The sequence below is a fragment of the Lonchura striata genome, chromosome 6 (genome assembly GCF_050655825.1).
Source record: "Lonchura striata isolate lonStrDom1 chromosome 6, ASM5065582v1, whole genome shotgun sequence".
Classification (NCBI taxonomy): domain Eukaryota; kingdom Metazoa; phylum Chordata; class Aves; order Passeriformes; family Estrildidae; genus Lonchura; species Lonchura striata.
In genome coordinates this window covers 10,773,891-10,791,900 of record NC_140708.1, presented here as the reverse complement: position 1 = coordinate 10,791,900, position 18,010 = coordinate 10,773,891, and the positions used below count along the sequence as shown (strand labels likewise).

At 42.9% G+C, this 18,010-nt stretch overlaps 1 long non-coding RNA gene across 3 annotated transcripts in view; it reads left to right on the top strand.

The window, feature by feature from the left end:
- The window catches only part of LOC144246565 (uncharacterized), a 538,094-nt gene that overhangs the window by 227,979 nt on the left and 292,105 nt on the right, over window positions 1–18,010 (top strand). For all 3 annotated transcript variants that reach the window (XR_014956250.1, XR_014956249.1, XR_014956251.1), the window contains 2 exons: window positions 11,414–11,537; window positions 13,626–13,760. This is a non-coding gene — a long non-coding RNA (uncharacterized LOC144246565). The remainder of the gene's footprint in view (window positions 1–11,413; window positions 11,538–13,625; window positions 13,761–18,010) is intronic.

The following is an 18,010-nucleotide window of genomic DNA, read 5'->3' as shown; positions in this document are numbered from 1 at the left end:
GGTACAGCAGAGTAGTGGTTGCAGCCATGCAGAAAGAGCCCTGCTGCTGTCACTCTGAGCACTGCTGGGGAAACGGAACTGCCTCCTCAGGGGCCTCCAGTGCTGCACGGGGCTCTTGGCAGTACTGAGCAACCAGCCCCTCTCTTACACAGCTCACACATTTGAACGTGACACAATGGTGCAAAGAGCCATAATTCCAGCTTGGCACGAAATAGAAAAAACTTAGACTTTAAAATGAGTTTTCCAAACCCTGCAGAACTTGTAGACCTCTTTGTTCACTTGTTTGCATTTGCTTTGGCCTCCTTGTTTTATTTAATGTAGAGGCACCTGCAGAATGCAATAAAGAAAGACACCATAAAGGCAATTCATTCACCTCTGCCTCTTGATTTTCAAAACTCCCGGCAGGCAAGTGAGGCTTCCAGACTGGTGAAATCTGCAGGGAACATTCTGAAAATCTCATATGACAGGGAACAAGTGTGAATTTCAGGAAGCAAAATGATCAGAATAAATATGCAGCTGTATAAATTCTTATTTGAGGGCAATTTCATAGCACTGTACTTTCAGTTTTGCCTGGAATTTTTTTGGAATGGTTTTCAACATCAAACGTGTAGGGAAACACATGGTTATCTCTTTTAAGGAGAAGCCTCCACCCTTCAAAAGGAGGCTCAGCCTTCAGTAATTTGATCCTAAATAAGCATGTAATTATAGATTTCAATATTAAACTCTTTCATAAAACCACCTTCTGCACAAGAAGGCTGCAGATCTGGGCTTTGACATCCATGGCTCAGTGACTGTAGGACAACCAGCATTTTCAATTAACCCCAAAGCTTTCAGCAGAAGAACTGGCTTCTTACATTATTTCTGTCCCAGCTAGGACAAGTTTTTCTGAGAAACTTAAATGGTATCTCAAGCACTGCAGAAAGGGTTTGCTTGCAGACCTTTGAAAACAGTAACAAAATCTTCATTGAAGATACTTGTTTCCTCTCTGGTCAAAAGCAGGAGCAGCTTCATGTGTGTAAAAGAAGACAGTGTCATGTCATCAGGCTGCAGCTTTCAGGTATATACCCTATCTGAAATGTAGACAAAAAGTTGCCTTTCCCCCCCATTATCCTGTACCTGATGCCGTGACAGGCAGCGTCACAATCACCTTCTGGGGGTTTCCTCTCTGCCACAGCTACACTGAGCACAGCCCGGGAGGCTCTGTGAGCAGGGATTTATTGCAGTGTGCTCAAGTCTCAATTGTCCTGCTCTGCACCTGGCTTCTGCTCACTTGCATCTCAGGGGTACCCAAAAATAGCAGGCTGTTTGAAAAGCATAAGCTATGCCCCTCAGGATTAATTGCTTTTAGATTTGGGTATATTCATTGTACATCAAGTGTTTAATATGTGAAAGACAGACCAGGAATCTAGGATGTGGAGTTCTTGCAGGAGGCAACTGGGGCTTCTTTTCTGTCCCTTCCTTCTATGTGTGAAAACGCCCATATACTTACAATGTTTTCCTCTTTTGAAGATGGAAATTATCATTGACTAGATAAATTCAAAGGGAATTCCTCCCTTGACTGAAGTGTTTACAGCCTAATTGCCAGAAGAATTTGGAGAAGCAGCTCAGCTGTGTTTGGGGCAGGGGACTTCAGTGGAAGTGGGATTAAGGCAATTTTACAAGATGGAGCCAACAGCCCCCAGCAGTTCAGTGAGCAGAGAAGGGCAATTTTAGCACTGAAGCACACTGAAGGCTGGCTGCTCTGTACAATTTGAGTGCTGAAAGCAGAGAATTTTCATTGTTTTCATCTTTTGCTTTCACTGAGGGACATTCACAATATTTAGCACCTTTCTATGAGATTTCTGTTGAAGGTCATGTCTTTGCTTCTTGTTATGGTTGATAGGCCTCTAAGTGGGAGTTTGATGAAGGCATCTGAAGTGGGTTGGAGGTCCTAGAGGGGAAAATGGATGTAAGAAGAGACAGGAGAACATAGATGAGGGATTAGATGGTTTCTTGGAGCTGGGAGCAGGCTTTGGAATTGGGTTTAGCCTCAGGCCACCCAGGAAATGGGCTGCTCTCCTAACAATAAGACACAGGACAACAGATGGGACTTCATTAATTAAGTCCAAACTTCTGCTGTGGTAAAGTTTCTCCCTGTGTTTGAACCTTCAGAAGTGGTGAGGATAAGCACACAGGTCAGTACATCCCAAAAGACAGTTCTGCAGAATGGATGCTGGTGCAAAATTGGGTACCCTTGCATGAGAGGGAAGGGGGAATAGTAGAAGGGAATGATAGAGACAGTGAGTGATAGAAAGACCAGGATGGGATGGTCTCAGTGGCCTTCCAAAATTCATGTTGTCATTGCACTAAATAATGGCATGTTTTTGTGCAGTGATAAATACTGCTCTTCTGAATGCTATGCTCTCTTCACTGATTTATTTGTTACGAGTTGTATCAATGACCTGTCTTTCATAATTAAGTTGACATTTTTTCAGTGCCCTTGGCAAGCGTTACACGAAATAATGCAACCTAAAATAGCATATCTTAGTCTCCAGGGCTGGAATTTGCCTTCTAATGCTCTCCCAGTGATGTCCTCGTGTGGTGACTGGAGGTAAAATTCTGTGGGAAGAAATGGCAGTGTGTTGGTTGGAAATAGCTCTGCATTTCTGTAGTTAAAGATCCAGGGCATAGCTATAGTTTTGTTTCTTTTTCCAGCCAAAACCTGCAGCAGATTGTTGGAGATAAAATAATGACAAGGTAGTAAAATCCCAGCAAAGTAATTGGTGAGGGATAACTTGCCGTTAACAAATAATGTTGTAGCATATAGCTACAAACCTCCTCAAGTTCAGCAGGGAGAAATAAAAAAACCCACAAAAAGTAAAAAGGATCATTAATCGAGTGAGGAGAAACAAAAGTGTTCACAAACATTGCAGGGGAGGAAAGAATATGAAGGAAAAGAAAATAATTACATGAGAAATCTACTGAAAAATTTTGGGTTGTGTAAGATCAGTCGCATATCTATTAATGTTTCCTGAAGAAAGCCCAAGCCTACAATGAATGAAACATGAACAGAGTTGTTCACTATAGCCCTCTGAAGAGAAAAGATGTTTTTCACTAAGATGCTGCTTTTGGACCCAAAGGAGCTGAACTCAGTTCCTGACCTCTTAAAATTTCGCAAGTCACCTTGAGCCAAGGCTTGAATCCCTCTTGTCTGAGGGTTTATGACACACTCCTGTGCAGAAGGAGCTGTGAGCAGATTGATTGTGGGCGCTGGCTGGGAATTTTTCAGGAGCTTGTGTGCAAGGCAGGAACAGGGCTGTGTGCCTCAGCTTCCCCAGTGACAGACTCCTGGCCGGGGACATTGCTGCTCTTGGCCTTCTTCCTTGCCAGACCTATTAACGACACAGTGATCAGCCAGGCTGCTAATTAGGGGCCGGCTGGCTGGGCAGTTTGGGCTGGTGACAGCAAGGCAGCAGAGCTCACCTGAAGGCTCGTTCCCAGAGAGAGAGGAGCTGTGTCCTGCCCTGTGCCTCCCTCTTCCCCCACCCTATTATTCCCTGAGCCAGTTTAATGATGTACAAGAAAGTTATTTGTGTTTTTTTTTCCTCTTTTGCCTGATTGCTGGTTTCCATCGTGTTAGTGCATCCAGGCAGAGCTTTGCTCTGAGCTAGAGCCAACAGAAGGCAGCAGCACCAACAAGTATGCAGGAGGAGAGACTGGGAAGGAGGGGGCATCCTTTTTAGCAGCAAAGCTGATACCTTCTCATCATGTCTTGTGGAGCCAAACTCTGCCAATCATTTGATTAAATGGTTCTGCTAGGAAGGATGTGGGTGAAAGGCAGAAGAATAACACTGTGAGCGGGAGCAAAATGAGATAAAATAGTATCCTGGAAGCAGTCCAGCTCTGTGCTATGTCAATGTCACGCTTTGCAACCCTGGCATCACCTTGGTGCATGAATAATGAACTGCTTGCCATTTGGAGAGTCTGTCCCAGATTTAGTTCACCTCACAGTAGCTAACTAAGAGTCAAGCCTCTAGTGCCAAGGTTGTACTATTGGCTTCCTTTAGAGATAGTAAAAAAGGTCAGGCATACCCAGGCAGTAATTTATGCAGCCTGGCTGGAGAGGGGATTTTTCCCTCTCTGGAGGTGCCAGAGGAGCCAGGCCATTGTCCTTGTTAAGGGGGAGGCTCCTCTCCTTTAATGCACTCTTGTGTCCAGCTGGATCACCATCAGCTGAGCTCTCTTGCTTGGAGAGAAACTGCCAAGCATGCTGCTCATCATCCCCAATCCCTGGTGAAGGCTGCAGTGCCTCCTCTGCTCCCAGGGAGGAGCAGGGCTCCAGGAACTGAGTTGTTGAGAAGCTTGTTCAGGAACTTGTCATCTCTCCTGGCAGGGGTAAGCAGTCCTCCCACATGGATGAATCACACCTCGAGGGAGTGATGATGGGTAAAGTCTGGTGTTATTCCAGGGATGTGGATGTCTTGGGACACCTGTGTCACCAATCCCAGCCTTATGTGGGTGTCTCAGAAATCCAAAGGGCACAGACCACACATGTGCTGAGGCTGGGGAGGCACCTGTGGCTCTCCTGAGGCAGCTTCAGTCTGATGGAATGAGTTATCTCCTCTTTGAGTATTTTCAGCATGGGGCAGGGAGGGTGTTCTCCGCGCTCTGGGGCAGGGCTTATTTTCACAGTATTGATCTTGCCTGCTGTGGGACACTCCTGCCCCACTTCTTTCCTTATGTAGCCCCAAAAAGGAGGATACTGTGGGACTGGGAATGTCCTGCTGGGAGGACTAGGGAATGTGTGGGGCCACAGCCCCAGCACAGAACATTGCCCCCCATTAGGGTCACAAGTGGTGGAGTTTGGGGCAGGGCTGAATGGGTAATATTGGTCAATAAAAGATTAAAATTTGGGTTATAAGTTTTTTTTTCATGCCACTTAAAATTGCAAATGTACTTTTCTGTAATGATTATTTTAAGATAGCCCCACTGCTCCAGGGATCTCCTCATTATTTTATCCAAATCCATCCCCAGGATGGCTGGTGCAAGCACTCACAACAGAAAAGGTAATGAGAATGTAAATGGAGATGTGAAATATCCACATGAGAAATCCAGATGCAATTGAGTTCTCAACAGTATACAGGTTATTTATTCTGGCAGGTGAACAATGACCCGATCTGCTATAGGGTAAAGTTCTAAATTATAATCTGTTACCAGAATGCTCTAAAAGCTTAGCGTTGGTAGCACACACATATCTCGCTCTGTGGGGGAGGTATTACCAAATAGAAATGGAAATTAAAATGGGCAGGGCAGGAAATGCAGGTGAAATCAGGAACTTGAAAACAAAGCAAACCAAACCTTTGGTTACAAGACAGTACATTTCTGAGATACCATACAGGGAACCATTCTTTTGAGCCATGATTTGGATACCAAACAAGTTAGTTCTAACTTTTATTTTGGCAGTGGATATGATGATAAAATATTTTAGGGTTTGAATTATATTTAGAATTTAATTGTGTAGAAGATTCAGGACACAACAAATAGTAAATAATTCTAGGTGGTATGAGGCTTTTCATTATCAAGGCAGAAAATTATTCAGAAAGCAATTCTTTCCTTCTCAGATTATTTCCCCAAAAACCAAAGAGTGAACCTGGCAAGGCTTGTTATAGGAAAACAGAAAATTACCAAGAGGCATTAGTACAGTTGATGTGAATAAATAATTCTGTTTGCATTTTGGGGATATAATATTCTTGACTGAACTATCAGAGCTTGAGATATTGGGGCCTTTCATATGTATATTTGCATGTGTCATTCTGTTGCAGATAAACAAGCTTGGAGTTCTTTGCATGTACAATGATGTTATTATCAGTTCTGTGATAAGACCAAATGAAAGCACTTTTTTTCTTTCCTCTTGATGCAGCTTGGCAGCCAAAACGTCCTTGGGTTTAGCAAACCTGAAAATAGGTTCCTGCAATTTTGTGCTAAGGAAAAGAAGAGATGAAGGTTAAAGGATGAAATGAGCTTTCTGGTGTGAGGGGTTAGCAAAACCCCCAGGTCCAGCTGTGGAGGGGAGAAAAAATGACGAATTTGTTTATCAAGTATTGGTAATTGATGCTCAAATTCACAGAATTGCAGGATGAACTAGGTTGGAAAAGACCTTTAAGATCATCTAGTCCAACCTATGACCTCCTCATCAACTAAACCATGGAACTGGATGCCATGTCCAGGTTCAGTGAGTCCACCACCTCCCTGAGAACATGATTGAAGTGTTCAATTGCTCTTACTATGAAGAATTTTCTCCTGATGTCTACCCTAAACTTCTGCTGGAGCAGATTAAGACCAGGTCGTCTCATCCTGTCAGTTGCTGCCTGGAGAAAGAGACCAAGCCCAGCTGGGCACAGCCACCTTTCAGGGAGCTGTAGAGAGTGACAAGGTCACCCCTGAGTCTCCTTTTCTCCAGGCTGAGCACCCCCAGCTCCCTCAGCCATTCCTCACAGGGTTTGTGTTCCCAGCCCCTCTCCACCCTCGGTGCCTCCTCTGGACGCGCTCCAGCGTCTCAACGTCCTTCCCAAACTGAGGGGCCAGAGCTGGACACAGCACTCGAGGTGTGCCCTCACCAGGGCTGAGTGCAGGGGCAGAATGAGCTCCCTGCTCCTGCTGGCCACACCATTCCTGATCCAGGCCAGGAGCCACTGGCCTTCCTGGCCACCAGGGCACACTGCTGGCCCATGTTCAGCCGGCTGTGGACCAGTGCCCCCAGGTCCCTTTCTGCCTGGGCACTGTCCAGCCACACTGTCCTCAGCCCGTAGCACTGTGAGGGGTTATTATGGCCAACATGCAGGACTCGGCACCTGGACTTGTCAAATGTCCTGTTGTTGTACTCAGCCCAGTTTTCCAGCCCATCCAGGTCCTTTTGCAGAGCCCTCCTACCCTCCATCAGATCGACATATGCTCCAAACTTGGTGTCATCTGCAGATTTGCTGATGTAGAACTCAATCCCTCATCCATGTCATCAATGAAAACCTGGAAGAGAGCTGGCCCAGCACAGAGCCCCGGGGGACACCACTGGTGCCTGTCCCCAGCTGGATGCAGCACTCTCACCACCACTCTCTGGGCCGGCCATGCAGCCAGTTCTGAGCCCAGCACAGAGTGCTCCTGGCCCAGCCGTGGGCTGCAGCTTTTCCAGGAGTGTGCTGTGGGAGACAGAGCCAAAGGCCTTGCTGGAGCCCAAACAGACACATCCACAGCCTGTCCTGCATCCACCAGGAGGTCACTGGGTCAGGGAAGGAGACCAGGTTGGTCAGACACACCCTGCCCCTCCTAAAGCCCTGCTGGCTGGGTCTGATGCCCTGGCCATCCTGTAAGTGCTGCCTGATGAAATCCAGATAAACTGCTCCATGACCTTTCTGAGGCCAGGTTGACTGGCCTGTAATTCCCAGGATCCTCCTTCCCACCCTTGCTGTCAATGGTGCCACAGTGGCCAGCTTCCAGCCACCTGGAACCTCACCAGTGAGCCAGGGCTGCTGGTAAATGGTGGAGAGTGGCTTTGCAAGCTCATCTTGCAGATCCCTCATCACCCTGGGATGGAGCCCCTCTGGTTCCATAGATTCATAAGCATCTAAGTGGCTCAGCAGTTCTCTGACTCCCTCCTCCTGGATAACAGGTGAATCATTCTGCTCCTTGACACCATCTACCAGGCCAGGAGGACTATTTTCCAGAGGACAACCTGTCTTTCAATTGAAAGCTGAGGCAAAGAAGGTGTTCAGTACCTCTGCTTTTCCCTCATCTTTAGTTATTAAATTCTCTCCTGCATCTAAGAGAGTATGGAGGTTGTCCTTACCCTTCCTTTTGCCATTATATATTTATAAAAATATTTTTTATTTTCCTTCAAAGAAGTTGCTAGTTTGAGTTCTAACTGGGCTTTTGCCTCTCTAATTTTTTTTTACATGCCATAGCAACCCTCTTAAACATTTACAGACATACCTGACCCTCCTTCCAAGGGTGACACATCCTCTTCTTTTTTTCCTTAGTTCCTCCAAGAGCTCCCTGCCCATCCAAGCTGGTCGTTTTCCTCATTGACTCATCTTTTGCCACATAGGGACAGTCTTAGCTGCTGATTTTGGCTTATGACCCTGGGCTTTTTTCTGGAGATCCCAGCTGCATCCCCTTCCCTCTTTGAACATAAATTAAAGTCCTCTCAATGACTCCTCCTAATTAATGGCCTAGAATAATTTTGCCCTTAACAGAGAGTGGAAGTCATCTGAGTCCAGCAGGCCATGAAAGTTGGCCCATGATCAAAGAACCCAAAATTCTGCCAATGACACCTGCCTTTAAGCCACCCATTGTTAATGCGGTCTCTCATTTGTCTCTGTCACTGAAGGGACTGAACAGGACACCACTTGTGCTCTTTGACCCAAAGCCCTGAAGTGTCTTTTAATTGCCCTGGTGCTCTTCTATTTAGTCTCATCACTGCCAGCCTGGAGTATCAGCTGGGTGATAATCAGGGTTTAATCAGCCCAGGGAGTCTCCTGGTGACATCCCATACCTGGGTCCCAGGGAGGCAGCAGACCTCCCTGTGGGATGGGTCCAGTTGACACATGGGCCCTCTGTTCCCCTCAGAAGAGAGATGATTACCCTTCTTGTCTTTTTTTTTTTTTATGCTAGAAGTGGTGATCTGTCTGACAGATGAAGCGTAATTGGGAGGCCAACTGGGCACTTAATTTTCTTCTGTGTCATCTGGCTGACCCTCTGGATTCAGGGGCTCACACCTATTCTGAAGTGGCACCTGGGTGGGTGATGGGGGTTGGGAGAAATTTTTATTACCTCCCCAAGGAGGGGCCCATTTCTACTCCCCTTCATCAGCTAGGTCTCCTTCAGCCTGATGGTAGGAGGTATGGGAGTCCTCTGATGCCTGGTGGGCTTCTCTCAGGGATAAAAGGGTGAAACTCCACCAGTCTATTTCCCTCTCACTTTCTCTAATACTCCTTAATCCTTCTACTTACTCCTTAAGCTCAGCCACCAGGCAGAGGAGATCATTCACAGGTTCTCACCACATACAGGCATCTTTTGCACCATCCCCTGGTGCTACTGAGAGGCTCAAACACTCCTTGCAGGAAGGGGTCTGGACAGATGTGTCTCCTTGGAGGGTTCTGTTTAGCTTGGTATGCTTTTACTCACTATAGCTTTCGATCTTTTAGAGACCATTGCAGGAAAGAAAAAAAGAAAGAAACCTCCAACCAAAATCAAGCCAGATAAAATAAAAACAGCATTACCAGGAGGATGCCTACAACCTTGCCTGCACAAACTGCTGTGCCATGCTCCTGTTTGCCTGCTCCCTAGAGCCTTCTTTGGATCACACCTCTGACAGCTGGAGGAAAGCCTCCCCTGTGCCTGGACAGCTAATGAGACCAAGGGAAGCTCCTGCTCAGTGTCCAGAGAACAAGAGAAGCTCCTGCTCAGTGTCCTGAGAGCAAGGGAAGCTCCTGCTCAGCATCCTGAGAACAAGGGAAGCTCCTGCTCAGCATCCTTAGAGCAAGGGAAGCTCCTGCTCAGCATCCTGAGAACAAGGGAAGCTCCTGCTCAGCATCCTTAGAGCAAGGGAAGCTCCTGCTCAGCATCCTTAGAGCAAGGGAAGCTCCTGCTCAGCCTCCTGAGAACAAGGGAAGTTCCTGTTCAGCCTCCTGAGAGCAAGGGGAACAAGCCCTGGCTCACTGGTGAGGTTCCAGGTGGCTGGAAGCTGGCCAGTGTGGCACCATTGACAGCAAGGGTGGGAAGGAGGATCCTGGGAATTACAGGCCAGTCAGCCTGGCCTCAGTACCCAGTAAGGTCATGGAGCAGTTTATCTGGATTTCATCAAGCAGCATTTACAGGATGGCCTGCTCCAGCAGAAAGAATAATCTCCATGGGCTTGCCAAGTGCTGTGCTGCTGCAGGGTCCTTTAAGGATTCAGCTGAAATTTCCTTGCAGCGCAGTGCAGAAATCATGACCTGAAAAAGCAGCCAGAGAGTCTGATGCCCCATGCCAGACTGTTAAGAGCTGTGATGGAGATCAGGATCTTTAGGACTCAGTTTGGGTTCAGATACCTCTGACAACACTCTGCCAGCTTATAAAATCAATCTGGATAAGGACAGTCTCCACACAGGAAGCCAGGTATTAGGAAGAATATTAGCAGATAAAACACCTTTTTTCAGCACCTGTGAGAACTAGCAAGGATGCCAACATCTTTGCTAATCCTCCTGCCCCTACTTTTGGCTGTACAACCTCTTACTAAGGCCTCCTTACTTTTCCCCTGGCTTAGATAAAGATTGAAATTTATGGAAAAAAAATCAATTTCTCTCCAGTGTTCAGTGAAGGGAATAACTTTTAGTTTAGTTTTGTTGTTTTTTTCATTTGTTTGTGAGAGTTTTCTTGTGTGGATCTTTTTTAAAATTTTTTTTTTTGTTTGTTTTAATTGTTTTTTTTGAGCCCATGATGAAAATTCTGGAAATGCAAAGATCAGGTTAGATGATCTAGTTTGAAATCTTAAGCACTGAGAAGAGATCTTGGAAACATGGAGAAGTAGATGGAGCCAAGGAACAACAGCACTTAAATTAAGCAGATATTGATTTCACTGAAGTAAACATCAAGTTTTATTGATCTGAGAGATAAATATTGACTGAAGCATCCTCGTGTGTTCCCTAACCTGTGCAGTTGTTTTTTCCCCTGAAACAGGTTTCCTTCTTTTCCCTTTCCTCCTCCCAAAGAATAATGTCTTACCTTAGCTGCTGTAAACTTGTGCTGTTTTTGCAAAGCCAGCATTGTTTTCCACCTAGCTGTTGTAAACATCAGAGACAGGAAAAATGGCTGTGACTTTATAAATCAATAAAGCCCTATGCCCAAACAGCTATTAACAAACTAAAAAGGTTCTTGGAAATCTAAACAACCTGTTATAAAGTAATAACAAAAGGCTCTGCAGCACAGCCAAGATTTTGGCTCCTCTTACAGAGAAAATATTTTTTAAAAATGTGAAATTGCACTTAGAGGAAGTAATGGTTTCTGATTTTTTTGAGTAAAAAATTATTACTTAATTCCTAATGCTGTCTAAAATATTTTATTGAACTGATCCTTTATTACTTTAATGTAAATGACAGTTTACAAGGGCACAGAAACTTTGCAAGTAGTGGAAAAATTAAAATTTGGAGGGAAAGAGCAAAACAGACAATACGGGCCAATAGTGAAACAATTACTTTTGAACTATAAGGGTGGGTATACCTCTGTGTTAAAGGGATTAAAATTCAAACATTTCAAACTTCAAAGAGCAGCTACGTGATTGCAGCATGTTCATCTGGGCCAAGTGCAAGCTTCAGGTGAGGAAAGAGGGCTTTTGCTATGGACCTTATATGTAATTTAGATTGAAATATTTAGAAATGTACAAATTTCTAAAATACTTTTCAAGATTTATAATGCTTAAGGTTCTGCATGCTGCACATGGAAAACTGCCCAGGAAGGCAAATAAGTGAGGATCATATGATAACAAAAATGGAAGGAGGAAGAGACAAATGGCTACAAATCCTCTCCAGGCAAGTTCTTGGCTTTTGAAACACTAAATCAATTTATTTCCCACTGAAAACAACTTCACATTGGATTTAAGCAATCATGCAATGTGGAGACAGAGAGCCCCCACTGACTTTCTCCCTGTGGATCAGAGGTAAGTCTGATCCTTGTGTGTCTGAAATTGCCAGTTTGGGTAGTTAAGGAGAAAACCCAAGTGGAATTTAGACCTACATTATGATAACTTAGAGAGATTTCACAGTGACCTAATTCTGAAATTGCTTATCACTTAATTTCACCCTGAGGAGGTGAAGACAAATGGCCCAGAGGGAAAGGAGTGGTTCACAGCAAGTTCCCATCAGCAGCCGATTACCAAGGAAGAATGAGTTTGGGTTCACTGGCTCTTTCAGACTGAAAAACAAGTTTTGGGTAGAAAGCCCAGAATAACAGAACTACTCGAGTGTGGGCTAAAAGTGCCTGCCAGCAAGAGAAATCAAACAGTGGTTTTGGAAAGAGCCTGAGGTGGGAAGGGCCCAGTGGGGTGTCAGAGAAGCTCTGTCCATCAGGAAATAGGGAATAGATGTGTTTTTAATGGCTAACCAGCTATTTGTACTGAGCTTTTCAAAATCAGCTTTTTGAAAACCTGTGATTGTTTGGGAAGAAAAATTGTGACAAATAAACATCCCACTTTCAACTCCTCCAATTACCAATTGCTGTCTTTCAGCACTGTAGTTGTCCCTGATGTGAAAGCCCCGTAACAATTTTCTTTTAATATCATTTTGTCACAAATGTTTTCTTTATGTGAAGGGAAAAAGATCTGCTTTTCTATATTGTTCAGAGAGTGTCCAGTATGTCCTTGTGTTCACCATATGCACTTTTTCTGGTATAATTATTGTGATGATGCACAGCTCTGTGTGCTCTTTTGGAAAAGGCTTATCAGAAAATGCTATTCAAGCAAAGGGAAGGAATTCCATTTAAAACTCACTGAGATTTTCCAGGCAGTTTTTCTGTTTGATTGGCATATTAAATATCCCCAGGTACAGCATTGGCCTTGTATTAACAGAAATGACCTAACAACCTGCGGATTGGGGAAGCAATCAGGCTGGCAGCAAATGTGGTAAAAGAGCTACAGTTTTAGAAGAACCATGACATCGTAAGATTATGAGATTCCTGAAACAAACAGACATCCTTAAGCATGGTCACACTATGATGAGCTGGGAATCATTCCCATTACCTTCTCAAAATTCCTTTGCCTGATGTAAGATGGGCTGAGTTCTGTGTATCTCACAGAACTGAACCAACATTTTTCTTGTACTGTATTTCCCCCTAGGTTTCATATGGGAAATAGCCCTGAAGGACAAGTTTTTATTCCCTTCAAAATTATCCAGATTCTTGAAGCTTCCCAAACTTTGAAAAAAACCTTGAGGATTTTCTTCCTCTCCTCTCAACATTCACTTAGAATTCCACCTGCTGAAAAAAATCCCTAGCAGTGCACAGGGCAGTGCCAGCAGACAGAGCCAAGCTGCTGCAGCTCCTCTCCAAGGGTACAGGATCAGGCCAGGCCAAGCTGAAAGTCTCTGCCAGTGACTTTGAGTTGCAGATATTTTTCTTTCTGGTCACTAAAATATGTGTGGTGATTGCTTGAGGCCCTCAGTACGGGCAGGGTTTTTCTCCTCGTGGAAAGTCCTGTGTGTGTGCCGTTGCCTTGAGATGGGGACACTTGAGATGGAGCCCACCTGGCACAGGACCTGTGGTGACATGGCCTGAGGAGCACACAAGCATCACCTTCCTTCCTCCTTCTGACTTCGTCCTTACTGGGTATTTTTTTCTGTTCTCAAGCTCTCCATTTTCTGTGGAGATAAACAGAGGTTTTCACCCGAGGTGGTCTTCCAGTCAACTGGAGAGAAAAACTACAGGAACAGACTGGAGGCTCAGGTGATCCCAAAAATCCTAGGATTAATCTTAATTTATGATGGCTGCATACATGCAGTGCTCAGAAAATGTAAGGGCTCACAGCAAATTTATATCATAGCTGTTTATTTTATTGTGCTTGTTCTTCAGCTGTCTAAAGCTGCATTGTTTCAACAATTTAATAAGTTATTTTGTTTTTCCTACAGCTTCCTGCTTCTTCCTTGCATAATGTTTCTGGATAGAGAAAGGACAAAAGGAGAAGTGTTATGGAGGAACATGTGATTGAACAAACTGACTGCCCAGGAAAACAGCAGTAAGATCTTGAGGACAGACAGAATATTGTGAGTAGATTATTATGGAGACTATGACAAATTTCTCAGCAAGTCAGTAGACATTTGTAAGTTGTTAATTAGTGATTAAATAATTATTTGAAAGCAGAATGTAAATTGAATTGGTTTTGTTGCAAAGTAGCAAAATTTAGAAGATTAAATATTTTTAAATGCGGCATTAAAGATACAACACTGATTCTGCCCATCACCTTGGGATCTTGGGTATTAGATTCTGCCTTTCTTTCACCTGCTGGGTTGTGTCAGATGCAATTTTGGCTGTGTTTTGATGTAGGACACCACAGATGCTTTGACTACACAGTCATAAATATGATATGGAAGTAATGGAAGGACTAATTTGTAACTTGATATTGCAAGGGAATACCTCATGATATACTATATACTATAACCCTGTTAGCAAGTTAAATTAAATTTGATTCACAAAAATTGCTGTGTAAATCAATAGAGAAAATTAAAAGCAAACCTTACTTTGAAAGTCTGAAATATCACATTTATTTCTCACTTCCTTCTGTTAATATTCAAAATCTCATACTGTCATGAGAGAAAATAAAGCAACTCAGAAACAGAGGAGTTCTTCCCCAATTCTAGTTCTCCAGAACAACAGGAATCTTTCAAAGAAATCCTCTTCCTATGAGAATTTGAATACATTTTGCAGCCCTTCAAAGAGGGAGGTATTTTGAAAAAGAATTCAGTTAGAACCTGGGCAGCCAGGCACTCTTCTGCTTGGCAGCTCTCTTGTGACTGAGCTCTGCAAAACTTCAGCAGTACAGATGTAACAAGATTTATTTCAGGAAATGTGTCTGTTTGTATTTATTCTGGTTCTTTAGGAGACTTCAGCGAATGTTACAGGTAAGGATATTATTGGAGGGAAAGGACCTTGTGGCTGCGCAGTCTGCTCTAAGTTCTAGCATGTTTTACTAACATTTGCATAAAAAATATCCACAGCCAAAATCAATGTCCACATTTTTAAACAGTGATCCACCTGCATCCCAACTTAATTGTTTTATACAAGTAGATCCTATAATGATTTTTTTTTTTAGTCATTCAAGCTAGTCATATTTGCAAACTCGTTTTGCTATTGTTTTTATTGACTGTTCTTCCAGAATTTTTCCCTTGGTAAGTTTCTTATTGTTCCTTATGCACTTATCTATTAAAATAGTGTGTGAACTTAAAAGTATGAGGATATGGCCTTGCTTTTTGTTTTCTGGAGGTGGCAGCAGCCTATGCACTGGGATTTACTGAGCACATGCATGGAGTGTCCCTGGGGAGCTCCACCACGATGGCTGTACACAGGTTGGCTCTGCAGTTTCAGCTTTTCCAGCAGTCCAGAGGCAGAGTTATATTTTTTTACTTTATAGCACAACTTCTGCTGTTACAGGCAACAAAAAAAGAAAAGGCAGTTGTGTTATTTGTCTAGCAAAAGTGGCTGAGCGACATCTTCTTTGTGCTCTTATGCTGACAAAATTTTGTGAGACCTATCTTGAAATGAAGATGGGTCCGAATACACTCTTGAATTTTAACTTATTGTTTGATATTCTACTATAAAAAGATATATTGGAGCTACCAAGTCATCATACTGCAGTTATCTCTTGTATTGTAGGAATTTTCAGCTGAAACTCTCAGGAAGAAGAAACTGTATTTGAAGCTAATGGCTCTTTTTATCACTGTGAGTCACATACAGCTGAAAATCAGGTCCTTGGATAAGACCACACAATTCACAGGTCTGCTCTTACAAATGGAAGAATTAAGGAGGAATCTCATATCTCATTCTTTGAACCTAAGAAAGATAGCAAATTTTAAACTCTGGTACCATGCTTATTATTTTTTTTAAGTTTTATTACAGTATTTCACTCTTGCCTATGTCTTCTCTCAAAGGAAATGCTCTCTGAGGTGCTGCAATGCTAATCCTCATCACACAGTCTGTCCAAGATGATTTCTGGTGCTTAAACACAACTCTGGAAATCCAAGTTAAATTACTTCAAGTAAATGTAACTAAACAGTGCTATATGGAATATTGAGATCTAGGAATGGAATACTGACATGAAACCCTAATAATTAAAATAGCCATGTGCAAGCTGTAAGGAATTTGTAACACTGCTACAGCTTGAAAAAAGGGGAGATGGTCTCTTTGGAACAGTGAAATCTCTGCTTTACCTGAGGATTATAAGTGGACCAGGCTTATGTTTCCTTTTAATATTAGTAAAGGACTGTTTAGCCATAGTTATTTATTCCACTAGGAATATTTGAGATTTCCTCATTCTTGCACATGTATGAATCTAGTGTCAGTCAACTCTCCAACAATACCAGACATAACACATTTCAGATACACTGACACAAATCATTAACATGTTTACTAATTTTAAAAAGGTCTTTTGAGTTTCTTAATCCAGCTGTATCATTGATTGCTACTAGCTCCATGCATGAAGCTCCTTGTATGAAAAAAATTCAAAATGAATTTGCAATTTTATATGATCTAAATGTAGGGCTTTCTTAATTTGAATTTCCTAAATAGAGGGAATTCAGTTGCTTTCTAAGATGGAATTCCTTGCTGTTGTGATGCCAAAATTGGAGGCACCAGATGACTTTTAGACTGTAGAAGTTCATGAAGAACAAGTTTTATCATCTGTTGAAAATAAATAGATCTTAAAAGTTTTCTTTATTGCTGCTTGAAGGAAAACTCTGGAATCAGAATAGAAAAGGAATTAAACCAGAAATTACATTACTTGCAGGATTCTGTGAGCATCGGTGTTGAATTAGGCTAGTCCTTTGATTTGTTTAATTCCTGGCTCTGTTAGCAGGAAAAGGACTTTTCCTCTTGGTGTATGTGATGCCCACTGCCTATTTCCATAGTCTAATTCCTTCCTTGCAGCATGTCTGGGAGTCCACTGCTTCTGTTGTGTGGCTGATGAGGCCAGCATTACAGGAGGGGACACACACACAGTGCTCCACAAAGGGACACACACACACACAGTGCTGCCTGGAAGAGCTGAATTTTGGGAGGAGCACTGTTCCAGGCTCCTCCTCAGAGCTGCCTTTGGGAGGGGAAGCTGGAGTACAGAGGAGTTTAAGGAAAGAAGCGTGAAGAGAAGCTGATATTCTGTCAACTGACTTAATAAAAATGATACTAAATATTACCAGAGGAGAAAGTGAAAAAGTGTCATGTAGTTTAGTAGGAATAAACATTTACTCTGTGCAGTCATTACTTAATGAGTAGATCTAGGAAAATGCCCATTTTGTGTATGCAACTGTAGTTCCACTCAAAAAGTGAAGTGAAGGAGCTGTAGGCTTTGAAATGTCAATTAAAATTTTCAATTAGCATGCGTAGATGGGAAATGGATGTTTATTAGTCATAAAATAATGCATTAATGATTCTCTGGTGATACTGAGAAATCTCTTTGAATCAGAGTTTAATATTCCAGTCACTAATTCTACCTTCATAGGGCTCAGAAATACAGTGTGTCTTTCTGGAGGCTCCTGTCCCTGTCCATTGATAATTTAGGAAGCCAAAGTATGTGATAGTCTTACTGGTTCGTTTTTGGATGGTGAAACTTAAGGAGCTCAGGGAGACAAGTCTTTGCTCTTCATGCTGCAGATCCTTAGATACTGTCAAGCTACCAAATAGATTTTAAAGTGAAGATTGAGGCCAAACTTCTTGTTAGGGTGTCTACCAGCACAAATCTGAATCTCCTGTTAAGCAGCCTGCTCCCTGCTTGGGTATGGAGTTAAGAAATCCCTACACTTTAGGATCCTTTGCACTTTTACTGGGCTCAGTTTAAAGCTTTTCTTTTTGCTTTCTCTTTGTTTTTCTCTTTGCTTTCAACTTCCATTTCCCTCATTTCTTGACAATGGAGTTCATCAATGCCACATCATTAATCGTGAGAAGTATGACTGCAAATGTTCAAAAAATGATGGATTTATTAGCCTGTCACCCCAGCCATGTTGAGGAGGCCATCTTTAATATATTATTGATGCCCCAAACCATTATTTTTAATAGCATGGTGCACTAGGAGAATGCTGCCAGTGGATGGAAGCACAGGTGAAAAGTTCTGGAGCAATAATCCAGTAGGAAGTCTCAGAAACATCTCTGGTTGAACATGTGCACTCTTTTACTTTGAGTCATTAACTGTGGAGGAAGGATTTACTGCTGGAAATGTAGGATAATTTGACAACTTGTAATTAATTTTTATATTGGTAAATATCACATGGATAGAACTTGACATGATAAATGCTCTTTGTCAGACTTA